Here is a 12,841-nt window from a genome sequence, read left to right as displayed (position 1 = left end):
CAATTTGTACTTAGTACAGTATAAGCAAACGGAAATTCCTTAAAAATGGTAACCATATAAAAAAAATTATATATGTTACGAGAGAGAAAAAACCGCTTTGGCACGTGAAAAGATACCGTTCGATTTGCCAAAAAGTGCGTTTATTTAAATAAGTGCACAATACATTTTGACAAAATGATAAGTTCAGTCTTTAAAAAGCTGTTGATTAGTGCGCACGACATTAGCTTCGATACAGAGAGCTTTTGTATTTAAATTTTGAGTATTAAAAAGAGGAAATGGGACATGTTAAGTCGTTCTCTAGCTGTGAACAAGGACAAATTTCTGCTTTGTATACTCAGAAAATAAGCATGAAAGAATGTACAAAATTTTGTCAAAAACAGAGAAAATTACGAGAAATTGAAAAGTACAGGTCGACCAAAGATTCTAACTACGCGTGAAACCCGTGGTTAGAGGACCACAATATTGAATTGCTTGACTGGCCAGCACGTTCTTACGATCCTTATATTATGGAGAATTTATGCGGACTGATAGTACGCCAGGTGTATGCCGAAAATAAACACTACGGATCAATTGAAGAACTAAAAGTGGCAATATGCAACATTTGGCGAAAAATTCGCTGTGACGTTCTGCAAAACCTTATTAATTTTATGCCCAACAGAGTTTATAAAACAATTGAAAATAATGAAAATTGCATAAATTAATAATAACTTAAAAATGTTACAATTGAAATAAAAATGTCGTTACCAAAATTACTGACCTTATCATTTTGTCGCAATGTCTTGTGCACATTTTGGTAAATCTAACGGTATCTTTCCACGTGTCGAAGCGGTTTTTTCTCTCTTATTTAGATATAGAACTTTTTTAATATAGTTACCATTTTCAAGGAATTTTATTTTGCTTACACTGTACTAACTGTTAAGTGACCTTATCATTTTGTCGCGTACCTTATACTATTATATGTTCGCACCGAATTAAAATCCTCTTGAAAATACAATTTGTGGATTGTAGAACCAAAGTCGTTCTGACCGACATTGTGTGTTTTCGATGAGTTTTCATTGACAGTTCATACATCTATTTGTTTACATTTGTTATGTACCCTACAAGAACAGTGACGGTCATCTGATGGGTAATATGACAGTCATAACTGAAAAACATTTTGTCAGCGCGCAGAACAAAGTTTCTATCATTTTCTTAAGAGCCTTGTTTCCTTTTTGGTTGTTTGTTTTGTTTTTTCTGAGTCATTGCTGACCATAAATCCGTCATAGCTGAAAATTGTCAGTTATGACTGAAACGCTATCAGAAGTGAAAAATTCTTTTGCGCAGTAGATAATATAATTTTTATTTCTTTAATAAATTTCAAACTTTTAATCAAAATTAGTTATAATAATATACCTTAATATAATGTAAAAAGGAATGCAACAAAAAATATCAAAATATCAAAATAAATTTTCACTTGATGCCATCTCCTCCTCTCAATAGCTCTGCGTACGTCTTTCTCCAATCAGTGGATATTTCTGAATTTAAAAATTCAAATGTAAATTAACAGTACTGACATATCAAATGTGAGTGTATTGGTGAACCCATCAGCAGTTTCTTGTAGGGTACGTTTAGGCCAATTATGGAATGTAAACAAATTATCAACTGACATTTAGGGCTGGCAAAATATGTCTTCTAATAATATCGATTAAACTAGAGCAGGCACCGACTATAATGAGTGGAATTTAAGTTTTCAAGGGGTTTTCGTTTGACAGATTTTGTATGGATGAAAACACAAGTTTTCGCGTGAAAACCTCTTTTGTCTTTGAAAACACGAATTTTGTGTCGAACATAGTAATATACATGTTTTTATGGGCACAGTTACAACAGCACGACTTCACGGCGCCAGCCATTTTTAATTTTGGCGACGACAATGGGCAGCTGTATTCAAAGCTTTAACAAGTCTAACGTTATTTAACCAACGGAAGCATAAAATAGCTCATATATATTATTTGTAATAACAATTGAGAATTTAAAATAATTTAATCGACCTATTTTTTGCAGAAAATATTTCACTTTGAACAAAATATTTAAATTTTATTCAAGTGAAAAGTTTTAGTACGGCAACAACGAAGTTGTATACATTAGCTTGTATCATAGAAATAAGTAAAGAGTATGTTGATTCGATCCCCTTTCCTTTATATACACATTCTACTAAATTCCGTTCGTCCGTGCTAACGATAACTTGAGTAAAAGTTAAGATAGCTTGTTAAAATTTGCTACCAAAGGTTTCTTATCACTCTGAGGAGGTTGGTGTTGCAATTGGAGATATAGGTCCACTAATACGCTCACAGAATGCCATTAAGAAAAAAACTCTTAAATGCTATAAGCAAGGGATAGATTAAGCTACAAAACTTATATTTGGTACAGTCGTGTCAAAGTGGGAACGAGGGAATTGTGGTTTACAACTTTTAGAATTTGAAATAACAATTAAACGTAAGACACTCTTAATTGACCTACAAAAAAATTTCAACGAATATTGACACATACATCGATCTTTAAATATGTGAAATGCTATAAGCAAGGGATAGATTTAGCTACAAAACTTATATTTGGTACAGTCGTGTCACAGTGGGAACGAGGGAATTGTGGTTTACAATTTTTAGAATTTGAAATAACAATTAAACGTAAGACACTCTTAATTGACCTACAAAAACATTTCAACGAATATTGACACATACATCGATCTTTAAATATGTGAATGCAAGTGTTACATATGTATACACAATAATATGACTTGCTTTTGTTCCCTAAGGGGTTATATACAGTTAGAAGGCCGAAAAATAGTGAGTTTTCCAGAACATTTTCTAAAAAACTTTTAAATTCATAGATCCAAAAATTTATACACATATTATAGTATACTTTAACTATATTTAAGACTTAGAACTAGTAAAAATATTTATTTGGAAAAGAGCTACAGCTCATCTCCGATAGCTCCTCTCAAAACAGACGTTTTGCGGTGACCACTATATCTCTGAACTGGATCATCTTAAATAAAAAAGCAAACAGATTTCGTTAAAGTAATGTTAAATTTAGTAATTAATCCAAGGAATAAGCAAAATAAAATTGTTTGACAAAATTCCGGTTTCTCAAAAAAAAAAGAAAAGATTTTTCACCGAAATTTCAGCCTTAAGTGGTTTATAAAAACAAAAATAATTATCGGAGAAAAAATCTTCAATTAATTACTAAAAAATATATTTTAGAAGAAGTGTTAAAGTTTGAGACTAATTGGTTTAGCCGTTTTCGAGTAATGTTGGTCACCGACTTTGAAACACCATTCTGAGAAAAGCGCGTTTAAAATTCTTCGGCTCTGGCCTTGTACTTCCAAGCCCTCTGAAACGCCTTTTCAAATTTGCGTGTAACTTCGAAAATAATCACCGGAACAATATAAAATTGTCTGCTTGTATTGACTGACAGAAGCAGCTACTTACGATCTAGACAGCATTGAGTGGAGTATAATACTCACAAACCAATTGTACACGCATGACGAATTCTTGGCTGCGACGGAATTGCTGTACACACAAATATTATTCGACTACGTCGGATATGTGACGCAAGTGCAGGTGATAATCGTGTAACGAATCAATTGGACATACGATTAGGTCCAATTAAGATTCCTGTTTTCAATGGCGATCCAGCGCATTGGCTGCCTTTTAAGGATTTGTTTGAGGCACTGGTTCACAATCGTACATATCTGGATTCCAGTTACAAATTAAGTAAGTTACGCCAACATGTAAATGCAGACAGCGTACCATTGGTCGGCGGATTATTTACAGGCGGCTATGAGGACATGTGGCAGGAATTGAAACGGCGTTTTGACAATCCACGGTTGTAGGTTGAATCTCACGTGCAGCGTATCTTGGACTTGCCCAACTAACCCGTCGAGTATCAGAAGTGCTTGCTCCGACTAGTCGACACCGTGCAAAATGTGATGCGAGCCCTAAGTGTTATGGGTCTTCCGGTAAATCATTGGGACGCCCTATTGGTACCACTTCTGCTGCCCAAAATGCTTACAACCACCAGGTATGAGTGGGGATGAGCCTTCAGACGAACAACATCACAATTACCCAGGACTTTTTAATATTTATTAAGAAGCGTGCCAACAATTTGGTTCAAGGAGCTACGAACGGTACAGCAACTACTCATCAGAGACCAGCCCGTCCTGTTAAAGCTTATGTGGCAGCGGTAAATTCATCTGAGCCGTTACGTTCCGGGAAAGGTGCAATGGTTGTGTGCCAACCTTGTTCTAACGGGCACCGAATATATAAATGTCAACGGTTCATCAATATTTCAATCCTCGGACGGTGGAATACAGCTAAGCGGCTCTCATTATGTTTCAATTGTCTTGGGGCTGATCATGGATCGCGCGATTGTACATCGCGTGACTGTTTAAGATGCCATCACCTCCATCATACTATGCTTTACAAAGCCAACGTTGCACACAATTCACCGACTATGGTGGAAGACATTAACAGTCAAATTCCCTATCGGCATATACCCAGAGATGCACCTTCAACACAGGTGCCACAGGTATATCCACGACAACATAGACTGGACCATTTTATTAGCGAGTGCAAAGGTCATCCTTAATGACCACAACGGAAGACAATTCGCATGTCGCGCTCTCTGCGATCTGGGCTCTCAGGTGAATCTCATTACCGATACTACTACAAAACGTATGTGTCTTCGTAGGCATCCAGGCGGTAGGCGGTAACTTTAAACTTGAGGCTTTTGTCGTGCCGAAAATAACCTCAGTAACGCCAGATACTAAAATAGACGCAGAAGCCTGGAGCCATTTGAAGGAGATTGCCGCTAGCCGACCCAACATTTGGCACTCCAGGTTAGGTGGATTTGTCACTTGGTGCTGACGTACTGACGGATATCTTTCAAGAGAATGCGTCAACGAACAACGACTGGACAAGTTACTTAGGACCTTCTGGGAACTCAAAGAACTCACATTAACATCCGAAGTTCAAGTTGATGACTGCGAGAAGATCTTCAACCACACAGTCACCCGCACTTTAGACGGCAGGTACCAGGTGCAAATTTTATTTCGACCGGATGCTCCTGCACTTGGCGAATCTCATCAATCGGCAGTTCGCCAATTTTTACAACTCGAGCGGCGGCTGATAAACGATCCATGTCTTCGTGAGCAGTACATCACATTTATGCGAGAATATATTGCTCTCGATTATATGTAGGTCAGCAAAAAAATCTTTATTGGCAAAGAAACAGGTTACTTCATACCTCATCATAAGGTAACCGCAAAATTTCGCGTGGTTTTCAACGTCATCCTTAAACGATACACAGTTTCCTGGACCACAGTTACATGCAAATATTGTCGACATCCTTGACCGTTTTCGCAAATTCAACGTAGCCACATAGACAAACGACATCGTAAATGGCAGCGAATACTCTGGCGTGAATCACCAAATAAACCTCTTCAAGTATAAAAATTAAAGACGGCAACTTATGAAATAGCTTGTAGCCCATTCAACACAATACGCGCACTGCGTCAATGTGCGAATGGCAATTATAAAGTCATCTATGACCCAAGCCGGGCTGCCGCAGTGTGTCATAGCGTACCTTATAATTTCTACGTTGATGACTATTTGGATAACGTCGACAGCGACGAACTTGCCGCTACTCGTGCTCAAGACGTAGCAACTGAAGTATTGAATCTCTACTGGGATCCAGTCAGTGACGAACTCTTCTTCAAGGTAAGCATGGTTGATGACACCTCAATGCATACTAAACGAAGGCTTTTAAGTGACGTGGTAAAATTATACGATCCAACTGGGGTATTAGCACCTGTGGTCGTGTTGTCCAAACTATTCATACAGGGCTTATGGAAGGCTGGTCTGATGCCGAACTCCTAGCAGACTTCCTCAATACATGGTTGATATTTCGCAATAGCTTGCAAGATATTGCACGGCTTCGTATTCCTCGTTGGCTGGGTATACGAGTGGGCTCTTTGGTGCATTTGCACCATTTATTGCGATGCTAGTAGTAAAGCATATGCAGCAGTTATTTATGTTCAAACCATCGATAACAACGGAACGTCACGTACCGTTCTCGTTTCAGCGAAGACGAAGATAGCACCATTTAAGAATGTGACTATACCGCGCCTCGAACTGTGTGGTGCTCATCTTCTAACCAAGGCGCTGAATAACGTACGTAAGGCTCCAGATTTACAGGACGCCCCATGTACGTATTGGAGCGATTCCACTATTGTTTTATGCTGGATCCGCAAAACTCCATCCACGTTCAAGCAATATGTGTCCACTCGTGTATCTTACATTCAAGCCAATTCAGACATTAATGCTTGGAAATACATTCGCTCGGAACCGAGTCCTGCCGATTGTGCAAGCAGGGGCTTATCTCTTGCTCTCTTAGCAGACCATCACCTTGTGTGGACGGGACCGACGTGCATACCCGAGGTGTGGGCTGCACAATGAGCCATTCTTTCGTTCATTGACGGAAGAGGAAAAGCAGCTTTCCATAGCTGAATCGCGTCCGATCGCCATCTTCGTTTCTAGAGCTGATTCCCTGTGGATTCTGACATCCACGCAAGACAAGCGGATACCTCTCGTAGTGAAATTTAGCAAATTGAGTCGTTTACTCAACTGTTTGGTTAAGGCGATGGTTACCGAAATATCGTGATTACAGGAACGATTTGGTTTCTGTCGAAGAGCAGCACTAGGCGTTACGTCTGCACGCTCGACAAGCACAAGGTAATAATTTTAAACATGAAATCAAATCGCTTGCATTACATTCTAGGATTGTGGGTCGTAGTCAAATCAAAGCACTCAATCCATTTTTGGAGCAGGTGGTCGACTCATCAACACCGACCTAGATGAAGCTCATCGACACCAAATTATAATTTCACGTGGACTTACTTGCTAGTCTCTGATGCTCATACACGTTGCCTGCATGGTGGTACACAACAACTGCTACAGACAACGTTTCTGGCTCATAGGGGCACGAGCTCAAGTAAAGTCTTTCATCTGGACATGTACTACATGTCGTAGGCATCTCTAAATTATACAACGCCAGCAAATGGCTTCGCTTCCAAACGAACGAGTAGTAGTGGCACCACCATGCTCTCGTAGCGGATTATATTACTGCGGGCCATTCCATGTCGGTACGCGAATGCATCGCGCTACCCCGACTAAAAAACATATGCTGCCATATTTGTTTGTATGGCTTCACGAGTGGTACATATTGAGCTGGCAGAGGACATGAGTACACAGGCATTTGTAGATGTTGACGATCGCTTCATTATTCGAAGAGGTATATGCACCACTTTATACAGTGATACTGGAACACAATTCGATCCGGCGCGATTCGTCAAATGCAGGAAGACTTAGGAAATTGGGTAACGACACATACTCAACAACATTTGGCAGCTGAAGGAACCTGTTGGAAGTTCATAACCCCTTCCGCACCTCATCATGGTGGTCTATGGGAGGCGGCAGTTAGTTCGGCTAAAAGGCATCTGCTGCAGGTCATGGGCAGTCAGACGTTGCGTTACCTGAAGCTCCAGAAAATCGTCTTCGATATTGGCAACGACTCTAGAAAATGCTGGAGCACTTTTGGCGTCGCTGGCAATCCGAATACCTACAAACTCGGAATAAAATGGGACGGGTGATTGACGTTCACCCGGGCAGTGATGGCTTGGTACGAACCGTGATGATAGAGTACAATGCAAACCAGAGATCATCAGATGGAATTCATATTAAACAGCGGTGTCAGCGACCGCTGCAAAAATAATGCCGCCTAACAGGTCCCGCAGAAAAATTACTGAACCGCGAGGGTTCAGCCGGGCAGGATGTTTAAGATTTAAGTACATCAGAATGCAGTCCTGCGCATAATTAGCAAGGACACAAACCAATACCAGTCAGCTAATTGCTGAATGCTGAATGATCTGCATAATTGTGTCCTCCTTTTAGCATTGCATTTTTAGACTAGTCATTCCACTTTAGCGTAGGGATGTAAATGTAAAATTGAAACATCCAAACTATCTATATATGTATGTACATATGTATCATATGGCGTGATGCTATATCCCGTTGACCAAATGTATATTTAAGAAGGAATTCAATAAAGAAGCGACCTGTTCCGTGACAGACTGTTGTAAGATCAAGACGACTTCTTCTATTTAATGGAAATTAACATTAATTTTATACAATTGCTAAAAACTAAATAAAACTTAAAGTGCACATATGCACATGTTTATACTCACGCAACCTGTTGCTACAGAGTATAATAGTCATGTCCGTCCGTCCGCCTGAGCAAACTGTAACTTGAGTAAAAGTTATCACATATTTCTTGGTACCGTAAGACGGTTGATATTGCAGATGGCCGTAATCTGACCTCTGCCACGCCCACAAAACGCCATTAATCAGAAACAAATAAATTGCAATAACTAAGCTCCACAATAAGATACAAGACTGTTAATTGGAATACAGGGTCACATTAAGTAGGGGTGTGTGCGGTTTAAACTTTATGTTTAAAAGTGGGCGTGTTCCCGCCCCCTAGTATGTTTCAAATGCATGTCTCCTAAACCCCTAACGCTATAATAACAAAATTCACTGAAAAAAAGTGTTTTTAGCACCTCTATCGACAGTGTGAAAATGGATGAAAGGTCAAAACGCATATCTTGGGATCTGCTTAACCGATTTCAACGAAATTCGGTACATAACATTAGTCTCATATTTTTATATTATAGTGCGAAAATGGGTGAAATCGGATTACAACCACGCCTATTTCCTGAATAACACCATTTAAAATTCCATCTGATTCTTTCGCTTTCCACTATGCAAATCAAGCAGCAATGATTGTATCGAGGCATGATTTGCATGAATAATGCGTTTAGAATGTGCCACCTTATGACCAAAAATGTGTGGATCCCAGTGCCTATAGTTGACTTTTTACCGAAAATATCGGTCAATGTGTAAGATATATAAAAGAAATTTATATAATAAAATAAATAAATTAAACTCTCGATAAAAGTATGGCTCTGTGTCAAAAATTGGTGGAATTATATAAAATTTTGGCAACACCTGAAATAATTTCCCGGGCTTTTATCCTTGCAAGTTGCAAGAGTTTAAAATGTTCGGTTACACCCGAACTTAGAACTTCCATTCTTGTTAATTTATTATGGTTGTTCAATTAAGCGGGATTCCTGTAATTGAACGAATTGTTAACGAGTATGGGTAAATTGAACGTAAATTGAACATTAATTAATATATCACTTGATAATCAAAATTTTAGTCAAATCGTAAGTTGTCGACAATACCTTTACTACCGATTTTTGGCAAAGTGGTTATCAATACATCACTTTTGTTTTGTTAATGTTTTGAGTATGCTTCTTCAAAACTTAAAATATTAATTTTAATCGGCTGACACATCTTTGGTTCAATGATGCTTGCACTTTTGTTCATTTACATTTATTCGCCAGTTGGCTTACCATATTTCAATCAATGTTAGTTGCCCAGGTCGTACCCCACAGTTGAATACCATTCATCCGAATCGGCTTTATTACAGCATTGTATAACAAAACATTGTTAACATTTTACTAGATATACATGTTTTGTCCATGTGAGCTTTCTGTCCATGTGAATGTTAAGATAAGTTACACCATTTTCTTGTGGAAACAATATATAATATTATATTACATGGGATATACATTTTTCAGCCAAAGCTAAATGCTCCTGTAGTAGCCTTGACGCACTGATGGGACATTTATTACGGCATACTAGAGCTGTGTCATCCGCAAAAGTCGATGTCATTACGTAATTACCAGTTGGAATGTCTGCTATATAAGATATATAGAGTTGGACCAAGCACGCTCCCTTGAGGTACATCAGCCCTTATCGGTCGTCCATCTGATATGAAATTATCCATTTTAACAGTAAATCTCATATTTTTTAAATAAAACTCCAATGTTTTATATAATTCGAAAGGGAATAATTTATTAATTTTATATAAAAGGCCTTCATGCCACACCTTATCGAATGCCTGAACTACATCAAGGAATATTTCTGAACAATACTCTCTGTACTCGAATGCCCTTCTAATTCGTAAATAGTTATATTTATTTGCTCTTCTGTGCCATGTTTTGCATAAAACCCGAATTGATGCGTTGGAATTGTATTATTTTCAGGGAAAAAAGGAGACATCTTGGTTAGTAACACTTTTTCAAATAGCAGGCTTTTTCAAGGCAGGATAGCAGTTATTAGAAGTCGCTATGTTAAGTCTTTCCCGGGCTTATCTATCATAATGATCTGCGTCTTTTTCCGTGAATTTGGAGAATTTACGAAACTGAAAATTGCATTAAAAAGCGATCCCGGACAGTGCCTACAAGGAATGTTTCGATGATTGGAAAACCAGGTGGCATATGTGTATTGCTTCAGAAAGAGCATATTTCGAAGGCGACAAAATAAATATTGATGAAGATTTTAATTTTTTCGTTTTATTTACGATTTCCGGAAACTTTCTGGTTACAATGTAATCCTTCAATTTGCGAGCGGATGGGCTTGAATATATCATCCTTCGTGGTGATTTCGTCTAAGTTGCGAATCTTTACCGTTAGCGCATGAGTCAAAGCCCTTATCTGCGACTGATTTTCTACAACCTTATCTATTTCATCCCGGTATTCGTAATTCGTAAGTACTTCCTATTTGCGCTCTCCTAAGTTCGAGTAGGTCTCACCTTTCGCTGTCTTCCTTATTCGCGAAACATTTTCGTCCAGCTGTTTGAGGTTACCATCTCTCTTAACCGCTTTCAATATGTCGCTATGGGACATGTCTGTTTTTACGATAACTAGTGCATCAAGTCGCCGTCGTGTTGGCTTGGAGTTTCTTTCTTCTTTTTTCTGTTTTTTCCCTTGGTGTGTTTGAAGGAGCGGCTGCAGGTAATCGTCGGCAAGGTACGACGAATTCTGCGAAGTGATTGGGGCCTGAGACGTCGTGCCGCTGGGACGTTACAATTGTTGAGGGTAACTCAGACTCTGTTTCTAGCTTACTAGGCGCTATGAATTTTTGCATCAGAGGCACTAATCTGATAGGTCGGAATGTACGTGTGGGGCGAGTGTTGAAGATTGAGTGCATGTAAACCATGCAGTGCAGTAGTAGTACCCTTTTGGCAGGAACTCATGATGCACCATACCATCTAAATCAAAGAAAACAGTGAGAAAACCTTCACATCTGATCGAACTTGGAGCATGCAGTTGAATTTGAGCACCAGTCCTGAATGCCAAATTTTATCAATCGCGTAAGGCACCTTAAAGAAGGCCGCCAAACAAACTTTTTTTATCGATTATATTTTCAACAAAATTAAAAACTTGATGTATCTGGTTGAATGGTGGTCACGGAATCCAAATTATTGTGCTGGTATATGCCGTTTTTCATATATTATTAGTTGAGCGTAATTATGAGAACATTTCCAAAAACTTTCGATAAGGCTGGCAGATATTGGCATATATGATGGGACATCTGGTATTGGCTTACTCGGCGTATCATATGTACTTCCAATTCATATAATAAATATATGTACTTCCAAATGATGGAATATATTTTTCGTAAATTGCATAATATTTCCTCAGGCAAATGGGTCTGCCAGAATATATAACATTGCATCCAAATACTTGTGTGTGTTTAACAACCCCCCTTGATGTATCTTTTGCTATATTCTTTTAATGGATTCAACAACATACTATAAGGTATAATGACTTAATCCACATTTTAATTGAAATTATTGTAGCTTGCCCTTTTTCAGTTCTAATCTGAGCTTCTTCGTAGTGCGGAACATTGCTTTCAACTATTACCGCTCCCTCGTTCTGAGTTTGCCGGTGTGGTTCGTCAGATCATTGACATTTTCCTCAGCTGAATAATCGTTTATACTGTAATCGAGATATGCTAAGAGTAAAATATATATGTATGTATATGATCACTATCATCTGTGCAAGCAATAATTTGGGTGAAAACTAAGATGTCTTTATGCAATTTGATACACGTGTTCTTTGGTTCTATAAGGAGTTTGGTATTGCCAATGCAAGTAATTGGAAAGGAGGGACATTTAGTAGGTTATACATATGTACATATTTTACAAAACTCTACAGCTAAACCAACAATACTTGCTGAGGACAAGTTCTTTTATGCTATCCCACATCTACAAATTGTCAAAATCGGACCATAACTTTTCAAGCTCGAATCGAATTTATAAACTCCAGTGGCTATGTCTGACTTGAATACATCGTTCAATCTGTGAGACTAATTATTGAAATTCGCTCAGAATCTCTTCTCGTTAATTAAGTGCTCTTGTGTTAAAAATGGATAAAATCGAGTTAATACTTCTCCTAGCATCCATGTACCTAATATACAGACTTTAGACAAATACGTCGGCCAGATTGTGATTTACCTTAAAAAAATGCGTGCAAATATAATATGTTCTGGTGCATAATTGAGTAATAACAAAAGTTGTCGCAATCAGTATATGCTTTCTCCTAGTTCCAATATACCCTATAACGTAATTTCTTTATTTAACCCGATGTAGTGATTTCAGACTTTCCACCAGAATTTAAACCGTTTATGTTATTTTCGTAAACCAAGTGTAACACTGAATACGAATGAAATTGGCCTTGATATACTCATATACCGAATATATTAAATTTGCCATAACTGAAATTCCCAACATTTTTTTTATTTCGAACGAAAACGACATCCGCATATGTGGTCTTATACATTTTGGAAAAGGGGGCGTAGCTTATATCTTGCAAACAAAACTAAGCCATCCTCTCCGG

At 38.3% G+C, this 12,841-nt stretch overlaps 1 protein-coding gene across 5 annotated transcripts in view; it reads left to right on the top strand.

Annotated features, from left to right (window-relative positions):
• The window catches only part of LOC106624584 (glutamate receptor ionotropic, kainate 2), a 1,058,023-nt gene that overhangs the window by 243,779 nt on the left and 801,403 nt on the right, over positions 1–12,841 (top strand). The window lies entirely within an intron of this gene.

Source organism: Bactrocera oleae, chromosome X, assembly GCF_042242935.1.
Source record: "Bactrocera oleae isolate idBacOlea1 chromosome X, idBacOlea1, whole genome shotgun sequence".
Classification (NCBI taxonomy): domain Eukaryota; kingdom Metazoa; phylum Arthropoda; class Insecta; order Diptera; family Tephritidae; genus Bactrocera; species Bactrocera oleae.
The sequence above is the reverse complement of the archived record's forward strand: the minus strand, read 5'-3'. Positions and strand labels throughout refer to the sequence as shown.